This window comes from Hyperolius riggenbachi, chromosome 11, assembly GCF_040937935.1.
Source record: "Hyperolius riggenbachi isolate aHypRig1 chromosome 11, aHypRig1.pri, whole genome shotgun sequence".
Lineage (NCBI taxonomy): Eukaryota > Metazoa > Chordata > Amphibia > Anura > Hyperoliidae > Hyperolius > Hyperolius riggenbachi.
In genome coordinates, this window is record NC_090656.1 from 146,382,408 (window position 1) to 146,402,953 (window position 20,546).

A 20,546-nucleotide genomic window follows, 5' to 3' on the forward strand; every position below is an offset into this window, starting at 1 on the left:
ACATCTGACTTACGTGTATAACCTTGCCTGATTATTGACTACGATTTTGCCTAGCTACTCTGTACCTCGATACCTCTGACTTTGTGTACGACTACGGCCTGAACCTGACCACGCTTTACTCATTATTACCGTGTATTGCACAAGTTACGCTACCTCATCACGTGTCAGCGTGATAGCGGTTTTCCGTCCCGAGCCTGACTCTGGATTACCGCTTAGAAGGCTAAAAGATAAAATCCTTTTCAACTCCAGATGGCAGTCCAGTAAATCCCTGGATTAACTCTCTTCCAGGACTTGCCTAATAATTATAGTCATGGATGCCCTTCAATGCAAGGGGAGCATCCAAGACTCATTTAATGCAGATGTAGAGCTTGCTATAACTACTTCCTAAGGTAAGATGTTTATCACGCTGGATTACGTGACATACGATACGGTAAATCGGTATCAGGCCTGGGTCATACACAGTAAGGCAAATGTCTGAAAGTACAGAAGGGCAGAGACGGAGACAAGGTCGAGAACTAGCAAGGGTCATACACAGGAGATCAGATGACTGGAAGTGCAAGGGCTGAAGCAGAAACGAGGTCAAGGAGAAGCAATAGGTCATACACAGTAATTCAGAAAAATAACAAACGGCTCAACTAACGGATAAATATATATTCACAGAACTGCATATATATTTATCAAGAAACTGGCTAAAGCACAAGTAATAACAATTAGCAAGACCCGCAACAACCAGCTAACTGATCGCTATCATGGGCAAGGACACACTGCAGCCCAAGGGCTTAAATACAGGAAGGGAAGATCAAAGGCCAGCCCTCAGGAAAATCAGCCAATAACAGTAATAAACAGAGAGCAGCTGACCAATAATTCTTATAGCCAGGAAGTGTCAGCTGACACTAATCTCTCAGAGGACGTCTCCGAGCATAAAAGCTTCTCTGAGTTGTGCGTGTCCGGCTGGAGGAACATGCAGGATCAGCCACCACCGCAGGAGAGCCGGGGATGCCGCTGGAAGAATTTCTCTGCAGAGCTCTGTCTCTGGAGCTGGCTGCAGCTTTGCTGTAGCTGCTGGCAGGTAAGATTGTTACATTACCCCCCCCCCCTCGAGGAGTGACCTCGGGACACTCCCTACCTAGCTTATTAGGATGATTCTGGTGGAATTCATTAACCACTTGCTGACCGCCCATCGCGAGATGGCGGCGGCAAAGTGGCACGCCCAGGATCGCGTAACGCCAATTGGTGGCGGCTCAAGGGACAGTAGCTGGCCGGGGATCGCGTGCTGGGATGTGCGCGCATCCGCCGGCAATAGGCTCCGCCCACCCGCGACGTCAACCCGCCTGCCGTTCGGAAGCGCCGGCGGGTTGTTAACCCCTGATCTTCTGCATGTAATACGTATAATACACTTTGTAATGTATACAAAGTGTGTTATACAGGCTGCCTCCTGCCCTGGTGGTCCCAGTGATCGAGGGACCACCAGGGCAGTAGGCAGCCCCAATAGGTTGCACCCAAGCACACTGATTCTGCCCCCTGATCACCCATCAGACCCCCCCTGATCACTCCCCCAGACCCCTGTTTGCACCCAATCACCCCCTAATCACCCATCAATCACCCCCTGTCACTATCTGTCAGCGCTATTTTTTAGAATAGGTCCTAAACTGCCCCCTGGGGGCTCCTGATCACACCCTCAGATCCTCCCCAGCCCCCCTCTCTGTGTACTGTATACATCTATTCTCCCCAATCAATCACCTCCTGTCACCGACCAGTCACTGCCACCCATCAGATCAGACCCTAACCTGCCCCTTGTGGGCAACTGATCACCCGCCCACACCCTCAGATTGCCCGCAGACCCACCCTCAGATCAAGTCTGAAAGTGCATTGTTTACATCTGCTCTCCCCTCTAATCACCCATCAATCACCCCGTGCATATATTCTCCCCTGTAATCACCTACTGATCACCTATCAATCACCCCATCACCCCCTGTCACCACCTGTCACTGCTACCCATCAGATCAGACCCTAATCTGCCCCTTACGGGCAACCAATCACCCGCCCACACCCTCAGATAGCCCCCCAGACCTCCTCTGACCAACTCGCCAGTGCATTTCTTGCATATATTCTCCTCTGCAATCACCTACTGATCACCTATCAATCACCCCCTGTCACCACCTGTCACTGCTACCCATCAGATCAGACCCTTATCTGCCCCTTGCGGGCACCCAATCACTCGCCCACACCCTCAGATAGCCCCTCCAGACCCCTCTGATCAACTCGCCAGTGCATTGCTTGCATATATTCTCCTCTGTAATCACCTACTGATCACTTATTAATTACCCGGTCACCCCCTGTCACTGCTACCCATCAGATCAGACCCTAATCTGCCCCTTGTGGGCAACCAATCACTCGCCCACACCCTCAGATAGCCCCCCAGACCCCATCTGATCAACTTGCCAGTGCATTGCTTGCATATATTCTCCTCTGTAATCACCTACTGATCACCTATCAATCACCCCGTCACACCCTCAGATTGCCCGCAGACCCACCCTCAGATCAAGTCCGAAAGTGCATTGTTTACATCTGCTCTCCCCTCTAATCACCCAACAATCACCCATCAATCACCCTGTGCATATATTCTCCCCTGTAATCATCTACTGATCACCTATCAGTCACCCCCTGTCACCACCTGTCACTTCTACCCATCAGATCGGACCCTGATCTGCCCCTTGCAGGCACCCAATCACTAGCCCACACCCTCAGATAGCCCCCCAGACCCCCTCTGATCAACTCGCCAGTGCATTGCTTGCGTATATTCTCCCCTGTAATCACCTACTGATCACCCATCAATCACCCCATCACCCCCTGTCACCACCTGTCACTGCTACCCATCAGATCAGACCCTAATCTGCCCCTTGCGGGCAACCAATCGCCCGCCCACACCCTCAGATAGTCCCCCAGACCCCCTCTGATCAACTTGCCAGTGCACTGCTTGCATATATTCTCCTCTGTAGTCACCTACTGATCACCTATCAATCACTGTCACCACCTGTCACTGCTGCCCATCAGATCAGACCCTAATCTGCCCCTTGCGGGCACCCAATCACCCGCCCACACCCTCAGATAGTCCCCCAGACCCCCTCTGATCACCTCCCCAGTGCATTATTTACATCTGTTTTCCCCTCTATTCACACCCTGAGACACCCATCAATCACCTCCTGTCACCACCTGTCGCCCCCAGCACACCTACCCATCAGATCAGGCCCTAATTTGCCCCGTGTGGGCTCCTGATCACTCGGCCAAACCCCAGACCCCCTCTGATCACCTCCCCAGTGCATTATTTACATCTGTTCTCCCCTCTATTCACACCCTGAGACACCCATCAATCACCTCCTGTCACCACCTGTCACCCCCTAGCACTCCTATCCATCAGATCAGGCCCTAATCTGCCCCCTGCGGGCTTCTGATCACCCGGCCAAACCCTCACCCGCCCCACCGCAGTGACAGATTTTTTTTTTCTCTGATCACTGCTGGTACGACTTAATTGTGGTTGAGACCAACCGTTATGCCACACAATACGCAACCGCCAATCCAAGAAGCTACTATGCCCAGCCTTTTCGGTGGAAGCCACTCCAAGTTTCCAAACATTTTTGGGGGCCTTCTCCTTAACATGGGTCTAGTCAAAAAGAATGTATTGCTGTCTTATTGGTCTACACACCCAATACATCACATACCCATGTTCTCTGCTGCCATGTTTAGGTCACGATTTGAGAACATCCTGTGCTTCCTGCACTTCAGTGCCAATACAACCTGTCATCTAAGAGGCCACCCTGCTTATCACCGGTTCCACAAAATTCGGCCCCTCATAGACCACCTGTCATCAAAATTTGCAGATGCTTCTACCCCTGAACAGTCATTTTGAGGCATTTGGTTTCCAGACTACTCCTCACGGTTTTGGGCCCCTAAAATGCCAGGGCAGTATAGGAACCCCACAAGTGACCCCATTTTAGAAAGAAGACACCCCAAGGTAATCCGTTAGGTGTATGATGAGTTCATAGAAGATTTTATTTTTTGTCGAAAGTTAGCGGAAATTGATTTTTATTGTTTTTTTTTTTCACAAAGTGTCATTTTCCACTAACTTGTGACAAAAAATAAAATCTATGAACTCACCATACTACTAACGGAATACCTTGGGGTGTCTTCTTTCTAAAATGGGGTCATTTGTGGGGTTCCTATACTGCCCTGGCAACTGGATGTCTGGATGAGTCAGAATTGAAACGGAACAGAAGGCAGTCTTAAGGGTGGTAAAGGCATCACAGGCCTGTGGCGGCTAGTTAGAAGGATCCTCCCCCTTCTTGGTTAAATCAGTCAAGGGAGCAACCAGAGTCGCGAAGTTCTTAATGAATTTATGGTAGTAGTTAGCAAACCCCAGGAAATGCTGAAGTGCTTTAAGACCCCTGGGCTGAGGCCAATCCAGGACTGCAGTCAATTTCCTCTGATCCATGGAAAAGCCTGTATCAGAAATGATATACCCAAGAAATGGAACCTGAGTGACTTCAAAGAGACACTTCTCTAGTTTAGCATATAAAGAGTTCTCTCTTAAGAATATCGTCTAAGTAGACTACTACAAATTTCCCTAAGTAGTCTCTGAAGATATCGTTCACGAAATCTTGGAAGACAGCCGGGGCATTACAAAGGCCAAATGGCATTACCAGGTATTCGTAGTGCTCATCCTGGGTATTGAAGGCTGTCTTCCACTCATTTCCCTGACGGATTCTAATCAAATTATACGCTCCCCTCAAGTACAGTTTAGTAAAAATCTGTGCCCCTGACACCTGAGCAAACAAGTCATCAATGAGAGGTAAAGGATACCTATTTACTGTAATCTTATTTAGGCTTCTGTAGTCAATGCATGGTCGGAACCCACCATCCCTTTTTCCCACAAAGAAAAACCCTGCCCCTGTGGGAGAGGAAGAAGGAAGGATAAAGCCTTTATTCAGATTCTCTTTTATATAATCCTTCATGGCCTGTTGTTCTGGACCAGAGAGAAGTGTCCGCGTGGAAGCATAGTACCGGGTAACAAGACAACAGGGCAGTCATAGGGTCTGTGAGGAGGTAATTTGTCTCATATATATAGTTGGGAGTAGCGTCTTTTTACACAAAGGGAAAAAGAAAAACCTTATGATCCTTTTTTGGGGTAATCCACTTTCCCCTATTAACACTTTGCATATGTAGAAAGGACCCAATCAGTAAAAAATGCGGGCTAGAGCTTTTCAATGCAAAAATATCAAAACTTTATTGACACAGACATAAAAAGAATAAAAATTCTCTGTTGGAGGTTCCTTGTGGATATATCCAATACAAAATATACAGTGCAGACATCAGCTTAATCGTAGATTTAGTGCAAATTTTGAAAGAGGCAACGACACGCTCGTTTCGGGCACAAAAGGCCCTTCATCAGGCCAAGTTGCAGAAAGCACTGTCTACAAGGAAAACATATGAATAGATACATATTAGTAACAATAAAATGCATAAAAAATATATCCAGCACCTCACAGAGACAAAGCCCCAAGAGTGAAAGCTAGTGACGCCATGTGGGCACCAGGTCTCATATCGCCAGACCTCCACACTCGTCAATGGGAAAGGAAAAAGTGTTGTCAGTCAGAGCAACAAAGGGAGTAGAAGAAGGCATATAATCATAACCTTAGGGACTAGTGAATATCAGTCCACTATATATGCCATAGCATAAAGAGCTTCAAGATCTCAATTGGTGACAAGCCCTGAGGTCTGTAAATATCGACCCCGTCACTAGAGAAAATTAAACAAATGAAAGAAAGGAAGGACATGAAAACAGAAGTACACAGGACATTTCCGCATACCTGCCAATGCTGTGGACAATGCACATTAAGGACACCAAGGAAGCACAAGCATCTGAGCCAACCAGATGTAAATTACACCTTTAATAAATATAACAGCAATGAGTACATATAGTCAAAAACAGGCAACCGTCCAAACAAACAAGATTCTATAGAGACAAGGGAAAAATTCCCAGAATTCAATATTGGCAGGCTACCAAAATCATAATCCTAAAATATATGACATCAAGAGCGACTCATAACTTCTAAATCAAAACAAGGCTGCGGAAAGACAAACAAGCAGCGGCCCTGCTGGACAAAATGGCTCAATAGTATAGACAGGGCAAGTTAAAACAATATATAGAAAAAGCGCATTAGTAAAGCCCCAAGGCCAATGTTATATGGTTTATACAAAACCTGTCCCTACTGGACAAAATGACCCAATAATATAGACAGGGCAAGTTGAACCATTATGCCAATGCAACATAGTTTAAACATAATATGATCCTTAGCAATAATGCCCGTAAAATGAAGGAGTAGGAGAGCAACATACTTACCATCCCAATGGCTGACAAACACCTATTCTGGCGAGCTGCAAGAGTGGGAGTGTGTAAATCAAAACAAGGCTGCGGAAAGACAAACAAGCAGCGGCCCTGCTGGACAAAATGGCTCAATAGTATAGACAGGGCAAGTTAAAACAATATATAGACTTGGCTTGTAGACTAGGCTTGTAGACGCCGGGATGCCATTTAAGTCGGCTGCCGCCATTACACTACACACTCCCACTCTTTAGAAGTTATGAGTCGCTCTTGATGTCATATATTTTAGGATTATGATTTTGGTAGCCTGCCAATATTGAATTCTGGGAATTTTTCCCTTGTCTCTATAGAATCTTGTTTGGACGGTTGCCTGTTTTTGACTATATGTACTCATTGCTGTTATATTTATTAAAGGTGTAATTTACATCTGGTTGGCTCAGATGCTTGTGCTTCCTTGGTGTCCTTAATGTGCATTGTCCACAGCATTGGCAGGTATGCGGAAATGTCCTGTGTACTTCTGTTTTCATGTCCTTCCTTTCTTTCATTTGTTTAATTTTCTCTAGTGACGGGGTCGATATTTACAGACCTCAGGGCTTGTCATCAATTGAGATCTTGAAGCTCTTTATGCTATGGCATATATAGTGGACTGATATTCACTAGTCCCTAAGGTTATGATTATATGCCTTCTTCTACTCCCTTTGTTGCTCTGACTGACATCAACACTTTTTCCTTTCCCATTGACGAGTGTGGAGGTCTGGCGATATGAGACCTGGTGCCCACATGGCGTCACTATCTTTCACTCTTGGGGCTTTGTCTCTGTGAGGTGCTGGATATATTTTTTATGCATTTTATTGTTACTAATATGTATCTATTCATATGTTTTCCTTGTAGACAGTGCTTTCTGCAACTTGGCCTGATGAAGGGCCTTTTGTGCCCGAAACGAGCGTGTCGTTGCCTCTTTCAAAATTTGCACTAAATCTACGATTAAGCTGATGTCTGCACTGTATATTTTGTATTGGATATATCCACAAGGAACCTCCAACAGAGAATTTTTATTCTTTTTATGTCTGTGTCAATAAAGTTTTGATATTTTTGCATTGAAAAGCTCTAGCCCGCATTTTTTACTGATTGGGTCCTTTCTACATATGCAAAAGGAGGTAATTTGTCAGCAGACTGAGAGGAGAAAACATCAAAAAAATTGTTATAGTGCAGAGGCAGTTTGTCAGATTTCACAACAATGTTCTGCACAGGGAGAAATTTTAAACAATTTTTTTGCACAATAAGACGACCAATTCGTAAGTTGTCCTGAACAGCAATCAATTTGGGGATCATGCAATTGTAACCAAGGGAGTCCCAGAACCAGAGTACTAGAAGGCATTTTGAGCAAATAAAATTGCAGGCTTTCAAAATGCAGACTCCCAACCTGCAAAGAAATCTCGGGAGTAATGGTGATGGGTTGATTGTCCTGTAGAGAAGAATCATCAATGCAGTAACATACATTTTGTTTTGCAAAGACAAGGCAGGAATATGCAACCTTTGGGCAAAATAAATATCAATAAAATTGCCTGCTGCACCAGAATCAATAAAGGCCTGACAATAAGACTTATAATTCCACTGTAAGGTTACTGGAAGAGAGTTTTCTTGCGTTTTAGGGGAAGAACCAGATCGCCCAAGGGAGGTTCCCCAACCTCACCTAGGTGCTGGAGTTTTCCGGCTGTTTCTTTGTAGGGCAGTTCTGAGCAAAGTGACCCTTCTCCCCACAATACAAACCTAGACCCTCATTGGGTCTCCTAAGTTTTTCTGCTGGTGACAACAGGGTTAGTGTTGCTGTACTGGGAAACTCCCTCAATATGCAATGAGGTTTTTCCCTGATGTCTGTGTCTGACTCGCCTATCGATCCGAATAGCTAGTTTAATGGCGCCTTCCAAGGTTTCGGGGTCTGGATGACTGACCAGAATGTCATTAACTGTGTCAGAAAGACCAAAAAGGAATTGGTCTAAAAGTGCAGCTTCCCCCATCTGGTAGACACTGACCATCGTCTAAACTCGGCCGCATAATCTTCTGCGGAACGTCAACCTTGTCGAAGTTCCCTTAAATTACGCACAGCAGTGTCAGTTATATCAGGATCAGAGTAAATGATTGACGTGGCTTTAAAGAAATTATCTACAGTAGTTAAGGCTTCATGATTAGGAGGTAGACTATAGGCCCAAGTCTGAGGGTCCCCCTGCAGTAGGGACTTAATCAAGGAAACTCTCTGCGACTCAGATCCTGAAGACCTGGGCCGCACTTCAAAATATGTCAAGCAGCTGTTCATGAAATTGCTTAAACTTGCCCGAGACCCAAAAAATTTCTCGGGAAGGGGCATTTTAGGCTCCATGGGAGAATGGAGTATAGGAGCAGGAGGAGGCGCAGGTTGCTTGTTAAGAGGTACAGCCGTTTCAGCAGGTGACGCATTAACCAGCTGCGTAAGCTGTTCCTGCTGAGCAGCCACTGTCTGAGCTGATTTACAGCCCCTGTAAGGAGCAAAACCTGTCTCTGTAACTCCTCCATACAATTTTTTTTTTTTTTTTGTGGCCCATGATAATATCCCGCTGGATTACGTGACACACGATTCAGTAAATCGGTATCCGGTCTGGGGCATACACAGTAATGCAGATCGAAAAAGACCGGAGCGCTCCTCTGGTGCATTAACTTTTTATTATCAAAACACGCATATACAAGTAACACTTACAGTGTGTGTGTGTGTGAAAAAGAGCACATCAAGGCCTACCGGCAAATCCTCTCCTTACTCCTGTGCTTGGCCGGAGCAGCAGGAGCGATGGAACAGCAGGGATGCAGGGGGCGGGGCCTCATCGCGCCGGAGCAGTCTGACGTCACTACACGTTTCGTCGTTAACCACGCCTTCGTCAGGCGTGGTTAACGCCGAAACGTGTAGTGACGTCAGTCGGCTCCGTCGCGACAAGGCCCCGCCCCCTGCATCCCCGCTCCACGCTGTTCCATCGCTCCGGCCAAGCACAGGAGTAAGGAGAGGATTTGCCGGCAGGCCTTAATGCGCTCTTTCACACACACACACTGTAAGTGGTACTTGTATATGCGTGTTTTGATATTAAAAAGTTAATGCACCAGGGGAGCGCTCCAGTCTTTTTCGCTTTGTTACACAGGATCACTGGCACCACCCGGTAACTGGAGCAGCCCCTGGAAGCACCACCACCCTTCCCAGTGTCAAGGCAGCGCAGGAATCACTTCTAGCTTCTACAGTAAGGCAAATGTCTGAAAGTACAGAAGGGCAGAGGCGGAGACAAGATCGAGAACTAGCAAGGGTCATACACAGGAGATCAGATGACTGGAAGTGCAAGGGCTGAAGCAGAAACGAGGTCAAGGAGAAGCAATAGGTCATACACAGTAATTCAGAAAAATAACAAACGGCTCAACTAACGGATAAATATATATTCGCAGAACTGCATATATATTTATCAAGAAACTAGCTAAAGCACAAGTAATAACAATTAGCAAGACCCGCAACAACCAGCTAACTGATCGCTATCACGGGCGAGGACACACTGCAGCCCAAGGGCTTAAATACAGGAAGGGAAGATCAAAGGCCAGCCCTCAGGAAAACCAGCCAATAACAGTAATGAACAGAGAGCAGCTGACCAATAATTCCCATAGCCAGGAAGTGTCAGCTGACAGCGTGTCAACTGACACTAATTTCTCAGAGGACGTCTCAGAGCATAAAAGCTTTTCTGAATCGCGCGCTTCCGGCTGGGGAGAGTGGAGGAACATGCAGGATCAGCCACCACCGCAGGAGAGCCGGGGATGCCGCTGGAAGCATTTTTCTGCAGAGCTCTGTCTCTGGAGCTGCTGGCAGGTAAAATAGTTACAATGTTCCAGATTTTAACCACTCTCACTGTGTAGGACCACTTTCTAAATAGATGGCAAAAAACTTTTTTCCTCCATATGCAAATCAAATCCTGTCCTGTATGTCTGTCATACAACCCTAGGGACAAAAAGCTAATCTGCCAAGCTTTTGTATTGCCCTTTGATGCATTTATACATGTTATCCGTCACCTTTTTTCCAAGCTATATAAGCCCAGTTTATCCAACCTTTCTTGGTAAGTGAGCTCTTCCATCCCTCTGATTAATTTAGTTGCCCGTCTTTGTACCTGTTCCAAAAAGTCAATGTCCTTTCCATAGCTTGGTGCCCAAAACTGTATTCCATATTCCAGATGTGGCCTCACAAGTGATTTATACAGAGTAAGTAGTATACTAGCATCTCGAGATATTATTTCTCTTTTTATGCATCCCAGAATTGTATTTGCTTTAGCTACCGCTGCATGGCATGGTATATGATTGTTATCAACCAGTATTCCTAAGTCTTTCTCCAAGTCTGATGTTCCCAGCTGTATGCCATTTATCAACATGAAATTTTATTTGCCACGTGACTGCCCCATATGGCCATTTTGTCAAGGTCCTTTTGTAATATGTCACTATCCGTCTTAGTGTTCATAATTTTACCTAATTTTGTATTCTCTGCAAGAATCAAAATCTTTTTATTTCACCAAGTAAGTTTGCACTGACAAGGAATTTGTCTTGGCAGTTTATTTATTTATTTTTTATTTATTTATTGTATTTATAAAGCGCCAACATATTACGCAGCGCTGAATATTTAATTTAGATTACAGACAATATTTAGGGGTGACATACAGCAATATGACAATACAGGAATACAAGAAAACCAGATCACACACCAGGGGCGTAACTAGAAATCACTGGGCCCCCCTGCGAATATTTGGATGGGGCCCCCCCCCATAGGTGCCAAATAATCGTAATGGGGCAGCGTTTCACTGTAAATTAATTGTAAAGTGGGCAGCATTTTACCAGACAATCGTAATGTGGGCCAGAAAATCGTAATGTGGGCAGAGTTCACCAGAAAATCGTAATGTGGGCCTTTAGAAAATCATAATGTGGGCAGAGTTCACCAGAAAATCGTAATGTGGGCAGAGTTCACCAGAAAATCATAATGTGGGCACCAGTCACCAGAAAATCGTAACGTGATCAGCAGTCACCAGAAAATTGTAACGTGGACAGCATTCACCAGACAATCGTAATGTGGGCAGAGTTCACCAGAAAATCGTAATGTGGGCAGCGTTCACCAGAAAATTGTAACATGGACAGCATTCACCAGACAATCGTAACGTGGGCAGTGTTCAACAGAAAATCGTAATGTGGGCCAGAAAATCGTAATGTGGGCAGCAGTCAGTCACCAGAATATCATAATGTGGGCAGCACACACCAGAAAATCCTAATGTGGGCAGCAGTCACCAGAAAATCGCAATGTGGGCAGCAGTCACCAGAAAATCGCAATGTGGGCAGCAGTCACCAGAAAATCGCAATGTGGGCAGCAGTCACCAGAAAATCGCAATGTGGGCAGCAGTCACCAGAAAATCGCAATGTGGGCAGCAGTCACCAGAAAATCGTAATGTGGGCAGCAGTCACCAGAAAATCGTAATGTGGGCAGCAGACACCAGAAAATCGTAATGTGGGCAGCAGACACCAGAAAATCGCAATATGGGCAGCAGACACCAGAAAATCGCAATGTGGGCAGCAGACACCTGAAAATCGCAATGTGGGCAGCAGACACCTGAAAATCGCAATGTGGGCAGCAGTCACCAGAAAATCGCAATGTGGGCAGCAGTCACCTGAAAATCGCAATGTGGGCAGCAGACACCTGAAAATCGTAATGGGGGCAGCAGACACCTGAAAATCGTAATGGGGGCAGCAGACACCTGAAAATCGTAATGGGGGCAGCAGACACCTGAAAATCGTAATGTGGGCAGCAGACACCTGAAAATCACAATGTAGGCAGCAGACACTAGAAAAAAAAAATGCACCTGTTACAAAAAAAACTATTCACTTACCTGACAGAAGTCTTCTCCTCTCCCGGCATCTGGCTCGCAGCTCCCCGAGTCCTCCTGCAGCACATCTCCCGCGCTGACAGTGACAGGCAGAGTGCAGGGCTACGGCAAGATGGCTGCCGAAGCCCTGTACTAGAGACACAAATAGTCTCCAGTGTAGGGCTTCTTCGGCGGCCATCTTGCCGTAGCCCTGCTCTGCCTGCCGGAGACTATGCAGGCTGCTGGAGCGGGGCTGCGGGGAATGAACTGGCGCAGCGTCTATTAGACGCTGCGGCCAGTTGAGCACCTTGCTGGGGGGTCCAGAACAGCGCTCCCCCCCCACGCACAGTGAGCGGGCCCCAGAGCAGCCCCGGGCCCCCCTGCGGCTGAGGGGGTCGCATCCCCGGTAGGTACGCCGGTGTCACACACCATAGTATGAGTACCAGGTAATGCTTAGTCAGTCACTGGATGGAGCATGGAGATTAGGCAAGTTAGGTTCACTCAGATGCATAGCGTGGGTTCACAGTAATGGAGGTGCAAGATCAGGTAGGACACAAAAGGAGGAGGACCCTGCCCAAAGGCTTACAATCTAGAGGGAGAGGTAAGGACACGAAAGGTAGGGGACCAGAGTTCAGATGTGGGTTTAGAGCACTTGTGAGGGGTAATAGGCCAGAGTGAAAAGGTGAGTTTTCAGGGCTTTCTTGAAGATGTTGAAGCAGGGGGCTGCCCTAATGGGTGGAGGTAGGGAGTTCCAGGCGAGGTTAGGCAAAGTTCATTGGAAGAGCGGAGTTAGCGGCTAGGTGTGTACCTCTGAGTAAAGGTGCGTACACACATGCGACTATAGTAGTTTGTAACGATCGTTCCCCGATCTTTACCAACGACGATCGTTACAAAAAACGAACCACCGACTATTAAGGCAAACGACGAACGAGCCAAATCGCTACAAAAAAAAAGTTCTGTCTCGGCGGATTTTAACCAACGACGATCGTTTGCAAAAGTAGTACATCGTTGGAAACGGTCGTTCGTACTAGGCTTGACATGCGCATTTCACAATTTCTCCATGAGACTTCTCATTTTTATGCGCAGGCGCAATAGTTGCTTTACGTGATGTAACGTTCGTTCTAACGATCAGATCGTTACACACCTTTTAAAACTAACTTTACTTAGGTCGTTCTTTCATCAATTAAAAGTTCGTTCGTCGTCCTCAACGAACGATCGTTGTCGCATGTGTGTACGTAGCATAAGATCGGAAATGTAGGTTGGACAGGTTTTGTGGACAGATTTGTAGGTCAGACACAGTATTTTGAATCTTATTCTGGACTGGATAGGAAGCCAGTGGAGGGATTCTAGGAGGGGATCTGCCGTGGTGGAGCGATGGAAGCAGTGGATAATTCTGGCTGCCGCATTCATGATGGACTGCAGTGGGGCTGTTCGGGTCATAGGGAGACCAGACAGCAGGGCATTGCAGTAGTCAAGGCGGGAAATTATGAAGGCATGGATAAAGAGTTTGGTGGTGGCAGAGGTCAGGAAAGGGTGCATCTTACAGATGTTACGAAGGTGGTAGTTGCAGGACTTTGTGAGGTTTTGGATGTGGGAAGTGAAGGAGAGTGCGGAGTCCAGGGTGACACCCAGACAGCAGGCTTGAGAGGTAGGGCGATTGGTAGTGTGGTTAACAGTGACATGCACATCTGGGAGGTTCGTGGATGGCCGGGGTGGGAAGATCATAAATTCCGTTTTGTCTAGATTTAGTTTCAGGAACCTAGCGGACATCCAGGAGGAGATGGCTGATAGGCAGGAGGAGACCTTGTCCATGGTAGTGGTGGATATGTCAGGCGTCTGGAGGTAGATGGAGGAGATAACCTTGCCAATGGAGGATGTGTATAGGGTGAACAGTAGGGGGCCAAGGACCTAACCTTGGGGGACTCCCACCGAGAGGTGGTTGTGGGTGGACGAGGACTCATTGAAGGCGGTCGTGAAGGAGCGGTTGGAGAGGTAGGATGCTTAAGTTGCTTAACAAACACAAAAAATAACAATACAAGGACCGACAGTATATATATCACAAGTCAAGGACAGTGTGTAAGTATAGTGGCATGTAAGCAAGGTGAGATTTGTTCATTTTTAGTTCTGTGCTGACTACTTTCAAGTCCTAGCAGCTCTAGCATGGTTCTGCATTAAGTATGGCTACCGCTGAGGAAAAAAGCTTTTCCTCTGTCTAGAGGTTTTAGTTGTGATTGACCGGAATCCTACTCCTGAAGGCATGAGCTGGAGGATGGAGTGAGCAGGGTGAGAGGGGTCAGAAGCAATTTTGCTTGCTCTCTTTCTGCACCTGCTAACGTAAAGATCCTGCAGGGAAGGTAAGCTACAGCCAATTATCCTTTCCGCTTGTCATGCTGTTGGAATCCTGCTGGTGGGGAATTTTGGACTTGGCATGAACTTCCGCTGTCCACCAGCAAGAGTCTCTATTATTGTTGTTGGATACTCTGTAATTTCTGGACTGACCTGCAGAGAGAGCTCTGTGAACGCTTGGAGGAGTCACATGACCAGCTTGCTCTATTTAAGATTGTGGCTAGCAGAAAGACGTTGCTAGGTCATTCTGTGCTGTTAGGCCTGTGCTCTGGTCACATCTTGCTCCTAGCTCCTTGTCTCTTGAACTTATAATGATCTCCTGGTTTTGATCCCTGCCTGTCTAACTACTCTCTTGCTACTTGCTGTGCTGATCTTGATCTCCCGGTTATCGATAGGGGCTTGTTTGACTATTCTACTGTGTATTGAGATTGCTGTTACAATCTGTATATATGTGTATATATATCTTTGCTGTTGTACGATTGCTAGTTTGTATGTTCCTTGTCCAGGGTGTGGCTAATGTACATATTATGATTTGTGTCTTGCATCTCTCTATCTCTCTATCTAGATATAGATATAGATATAGATATCCAGTGGGTTGCAAAAGTATTCGGCCCCCTCGAAGTTTTCCACATTTTGTCACATTACTGCCACAAATATGAATCAATTTTATTGGAATTCCACATGAAAGACCAACACAAAGTGGTGTACACGTGAAAAGTGGAACGAAACTCATACATCATTCGAAACATTTTTTACAAATAAATAACTGCAAAGTGGTGTGTGCATAATTAGTCTGCCCCCTTTGATCTGAGTGCAGTCAGTTGCCTATAGACATTGCCTGATGAGTGCTAATGACTAAATACAGTGCACCTGTGTAATCTAATGTCAGTACAAATACAGCTGCTCTGTGAGGGCCTCAGAGGTTGACTAAGAGAATATTGGGAGCAACAATAATGTGAAGTCCAAAGAACACACAAGACAGGTCAGGAATCAAGTTATTGAGAAATTTAAAGCAGGCTTAGGCTACAAAAAGATTTCCAAAGCCTTGAACATCCCATGGAGCACTGTTCAAGCGATCATTCAGAAATGGAAGGAGTATGGCCCAACTGTAAACCTACCAAGACAAGGTCTTCCACCTAAACTCACAGGCCGAACAAGGAGAGCGCTGATCAGAAATGCAGTCAAGAGGCCCATGGTGACTCTGGACGAGCTGCAGAGATCTACAGCTCAGGTGGGAGACTCTGTCCATAGGACAACTATTAGTCATGCACTGATAAAGTTGGCCTTTATGGAAGAGTGGCAAGAAGAAAGCCATTGTTAACAGAAAAGCATAAGAAGTCCTGTTTGCAGTTTGCCACAAGCCATGTGGGGGATACAGCAACCATGTGGAAGAAGGTGCTCTGGTCAGATGAGACCAAAATGGAACTTTTTGGCCAAAATGCAAAACGCTATGTGTGGCGGAAAACTAACACTGCACATCACTCTGAACACACCATCCCCACTGTCAAATGTGGTGGCAGCATCATGCTCGGGGGGTGCATCTCTTCAGCAGGGACAGGGAAGCTGGTCAGAGTTGATGGGAAGATGGATGGAACCAAATACAGGGCAAACTTGGAAGAAAACCTCTTGGAGACTGCAAAAGACTTGAGACTGGGGTGGAGGTTCACCTTCCAGCAGGACAATGACCCTAAACATAAAGCCAGGGCAACAATGGAATGGTTTAAAACAAAACATATCTATGTGTTAGAATGGCCCAGTCAAAGTCCAGATCTAAATCCAATCGAGAATCTGTGGCAAGATCTGAAAACTGCTGTTCACAAACGCTGTCCATCTAATCTGACTGAGCTGGAGCTGTTTTGCAAAGAAGAATGGGCAAGGATTTCAGTCTCGATGTGCAAAGCTCGTAGAGACATACCCTAAAAGACTGGCAGCTGTAATTGCAGCAAAAGGTGCTTCTACAATGTATTGACTTAGGGGGGCCAATAATTACGCACACCCCACTTTGCAGTTAATTATTTGTAAAAAATGTTTGGAATCATGTATGATTTTTGATCCACTTCTCACATGCACACCACTTTGTATTGGTCTTTCACGTGGAATTCCAATAGAATTGATACATGTTTGTGGCAGTAATGTGACAAAATGTGGAAAACTTCAAGGGGGCCAAATACTTTTGCAACCCACTGTAAGTAAAGCAATTAAAAAAGTTAAAAGTAATACTGCAGCATTTGAGCATCTGCTGAAATTGAATATATCAGGAGTCCAACACTTGATACTGAAACTACATACAGGGATCAACTACGTGATTATGAGCGTATATTAACAGAAAAAACGAATGTAGTTTTAGCTTTTGAAGACGCTCTAGGAAACTTGTGTAGTGCGCCTAAGAAGATTTTGCAAAGATTTGTAGATTACTACAATGAGCTATATGCCAAACAAACTAATAAGACTAATGCTGAAATCACTGCTTACTTGAGTAATATTGACATGCCATGTCTTACACCGCAGCGAGCTACTAAATTAGATGAATCTCTTACAGTACGTGAGATAACTGATGCAATCTCTGCTTTTCCGTCATCTAAGTTACCAGGATCGGACAAATTACCTATAGAGCTATATAAAATGCATTAATCATACTTGGCCCCTAAACTATTACAGCTGTTGAAAACCTCCCTAGACGCAAATAAACTTCCTGATTCAATGAGAGAAACCATTATCACTCTTATTTTTAAAACAGATAAACCTCCTACACGATGCGAAGCATATCGCCCAATATTGCTCCTCCAGAATGATACCAAAATTCTAGCAAAAGTACTAGCCCGAAGACTTAATAAGGTAACGAGACAACTTATCACAGGAACCAGTCTGGATTTGTGCCTGACCGCTCACCTGCTCTTAATCTCCATCGATTATTTGTAAATTTACAAGCCCAGCATGATAATGTGGGTACATGTCAACAAACCAAACAACCGCCACTCAAAAAACTGTATGCAAAAAGTTTATTGATCGAAAAAACGTGAAAAACCATACCCCTTTAAAACCCGAACCCTTAAAAACAAGACGTGGGCTTCATCACACAAGGAGTACTCCTGGACTCACTCATACATGCCGCCAATCTCACCACATCCACACTCAGATCCGGATCGGCCGATCCTTTCTTCATGTGTGTGTGTGAACTAGCTTCAGTGCACTCAGAAGATATGACAGTCTCTGCGAGACTCTTTGCTTTCAGTCGGCTACCACAGGTTAGCTCCTTCAAATGCAAATACAGCAGTCTCTGCGTAGTGTCAATATTGACAGTGACATTCCTCGTGGCCAGCAGGCTCAGATTACGTGCTCCCTCCTAAGCACTCTCTCGTACAAGTACAGTTCATACATTCTTCAGAAAGTATCACTAGACGTCGAAAAGGCATTCGATACAATTGAATGGGACTTTCTGTTTGCGGTCTTGAACAAGTTTGGATTTGGTCCTTCTTTTATAGACTGGGTTTGCCTACTATATGCCTGCCCAGAAGCAAGGATTAAGGTAAATGGTTGGTTGTCATCTTCTTTTGAATTACATAGAGCCACCCGTCAATGTCCTCTATCTCCATTACTGTTTCATTTAACAATCTAAACCCTGGCCTCTAAAATTCGGGCGCAAGCTGATATTCAAGGATGGATAAAAGGGGGTCTTGAAGCCAAAATTGGCCTCTATGCTGATGACATGCTGTTGTATCTTGGAGATCCTGGTGACTCGTTAACATCTGTGCTAAATTCTGGACTAAATCAGTCATTCTACCAGTAGACCAATTCCCTCCAACAAGACAGCACCTCTCCTCATCTTTAATATGGGTTAGTGCCTTTAAATATTTAGGAATTCTAGTATCGCCTTCCCCTTTAGAATTCATTGAACTTATTTTAAATCCCTTATTGATACATGTAGAAACTTAGTTAACAGCCTGGATGAAACTACCATTAAATACCACTGGGAGGCCAATCTGTCCAGGTTGACTTTACTTCCGAACAAGTTAACATGTACCATAGTTATTTGAAAACAGACAGAAAAGCATTTTTTGACTTTTACATTAAGCAAAGCTTTGCATTTGTTTCTGGATGTAAATGTGCGGTTGAGAGTCTATTGTCTGAAAGAAGATGTAAGCCTGAGTCAGCTCATGCCCTGATTGATGCATATTCTGAAATCCTGTCATTATGCAAATCCCCTGTTAACCCTCTGGCTACCTCTCATCTAGTTCAGAACCCTGAGTCCTCTGCAGCTAAAGTACCTAAATGTCAGTCTTCCAGAAAAGAACGTTTGGATTTTTTGTTTAACTCTGATCAGATTGACCATTTGTTTGATTTTTTGAAAAGAGATATGAAAGGATTTTGTGAATGGTATTCTGAAAAAAGTGAAGCGTTTGTATCCGCCAGTATACGTGCAACTGAGTCTTTGTTGACACATAAGCTTTGTAAGCACGGATCAGCTGTTGCTCTGATTGCTGCTTGGAATGAAATCCTTTCTTTCCGTTCCCACTCTGTCTCCTGCTCATTTTTCATCTACCTCCTCCTGTGTCCAGAACTCAGAACCTACCATAGTTAAAAAACATATCAAATCAGCACCTTTGCAAACCGCTATCAGGTCCACACCTTGGTCCTGGCAGTATCCAGCCTCATCAAGAGAACCTGCTGTTGCTCCAGTTTCCAGAGTGGTCTCCAAGTCCAGACGCAAATATTCTCCAACGGCTTCTATTACTCCAGTCATCTCACCTCCTGTGCAGCCTCCAGTCATCTCACCTCCTGTGCAGCCTCCAGTCATCTCACCTCCTGTGCAGCCTCCAGTCATCTCACCTCCTGTGCAGCCTCCAGTCATCTCACCTCCTGTGCAGCCTCCAGTCATCTTACCTCCTGTGCAGCCTCCAGTCATCTTACCTCCTGTGCAGCCTCCAGTCATCTTACCTCCTGTGCAGCCTCCAGTCATCTTACCTCCTGTGCAGCCTCCAGTCATCTTACCTCCTGTGCAGCCTCCATCCAACTCCTGTCTGGTGCAGCCTCCGGTTAATGTTTCGGTGACACCTGTTATACAAACTCTTGCCTTCCTCTCACAGCTCTTGCAGACTTGGTATGCTCCAGAATCCAGTCCAGCAGTGTGTTTTTCTGCAGAGCCTTGCCTCCAGCCTGCAGAGACTTTGCCTCCGTCTGCAGAGCCTTGTGCTCAGTCTGCAGAACCTCACTTCCAACCTACAGAGACTTCAAAACAACCTGCAGAATCCTGCTCAGTCTGCAGAGCTTTGCATCCAGTCTGCAGAAAACGGCATACAGCCTACAGAATCTAAATCTAGTATCCTGCCCACTCAGTTTCAGTTCCAGCTCGCACAGGCCAAGCCCGCACAGTTCCAGTATCAGCTCGCACAAACTGTATCAGGGTCTCAGCCAACGGTCCAGCTAAGTGCTCAGCCAACGGTTCAGCCATGTGCTCAGCCAACGGCCCAGCCAAGTGCTCAACCAAGGGTCCAGATCCATGAGGTTATGCAGTTTGTTGCCTTGCCTGAAACTACTGAGCCTGTTGCCCTGTCTGAAGCTTCCCAACCTGTTAACCTGCCTGAAGTTTTCCCGTCTTCTGTTTCGCCTGATGTTATGCAATCTGCTGTTGTCCAGATGTCACAGACTTCTGCTGCTGCTCAGCCTCCACAGACTTCTGCTGCTGCTCAGCCTCCACAGACTTCTGCTGCTGCTGCTCAGCCTCCACAGACTTCTGCTGCTGCTGCTCAGCCTCCACAGACTTCTGCTGCTGCTGCTGCTCAGCCTCCACAGACTTCTGCTGCTGCTGCTGCTCAGCCTCCACAGACTTCTGCTGCTGCTGCTGCTCAGCCTCCACAGACTTCTGCTGCTGCTGCTGCTCAGCCTCCACAGACTTCTGCTGCTGCTGCTGCTCAGCCTCCACAGACTTC

The 20,546-nt window shown here is 46.0% G+C and overlaps 1 protein-coding gene across 9 annotated transcripts in view; it reads left to right on the forward strand.

Annotated features, from left to right (window-relative positions):
* The window catches only part of KCNK4 (potassium two pore domain channel subfamily K member 4), a 716,641-nt gene that overhangs the window by 26,662 nt on the left and 669,433 nt on the right, over positions 1 to 20,546 (forward strand). The gene's annotated exons all lie outside the window — the stretch shown is intronic.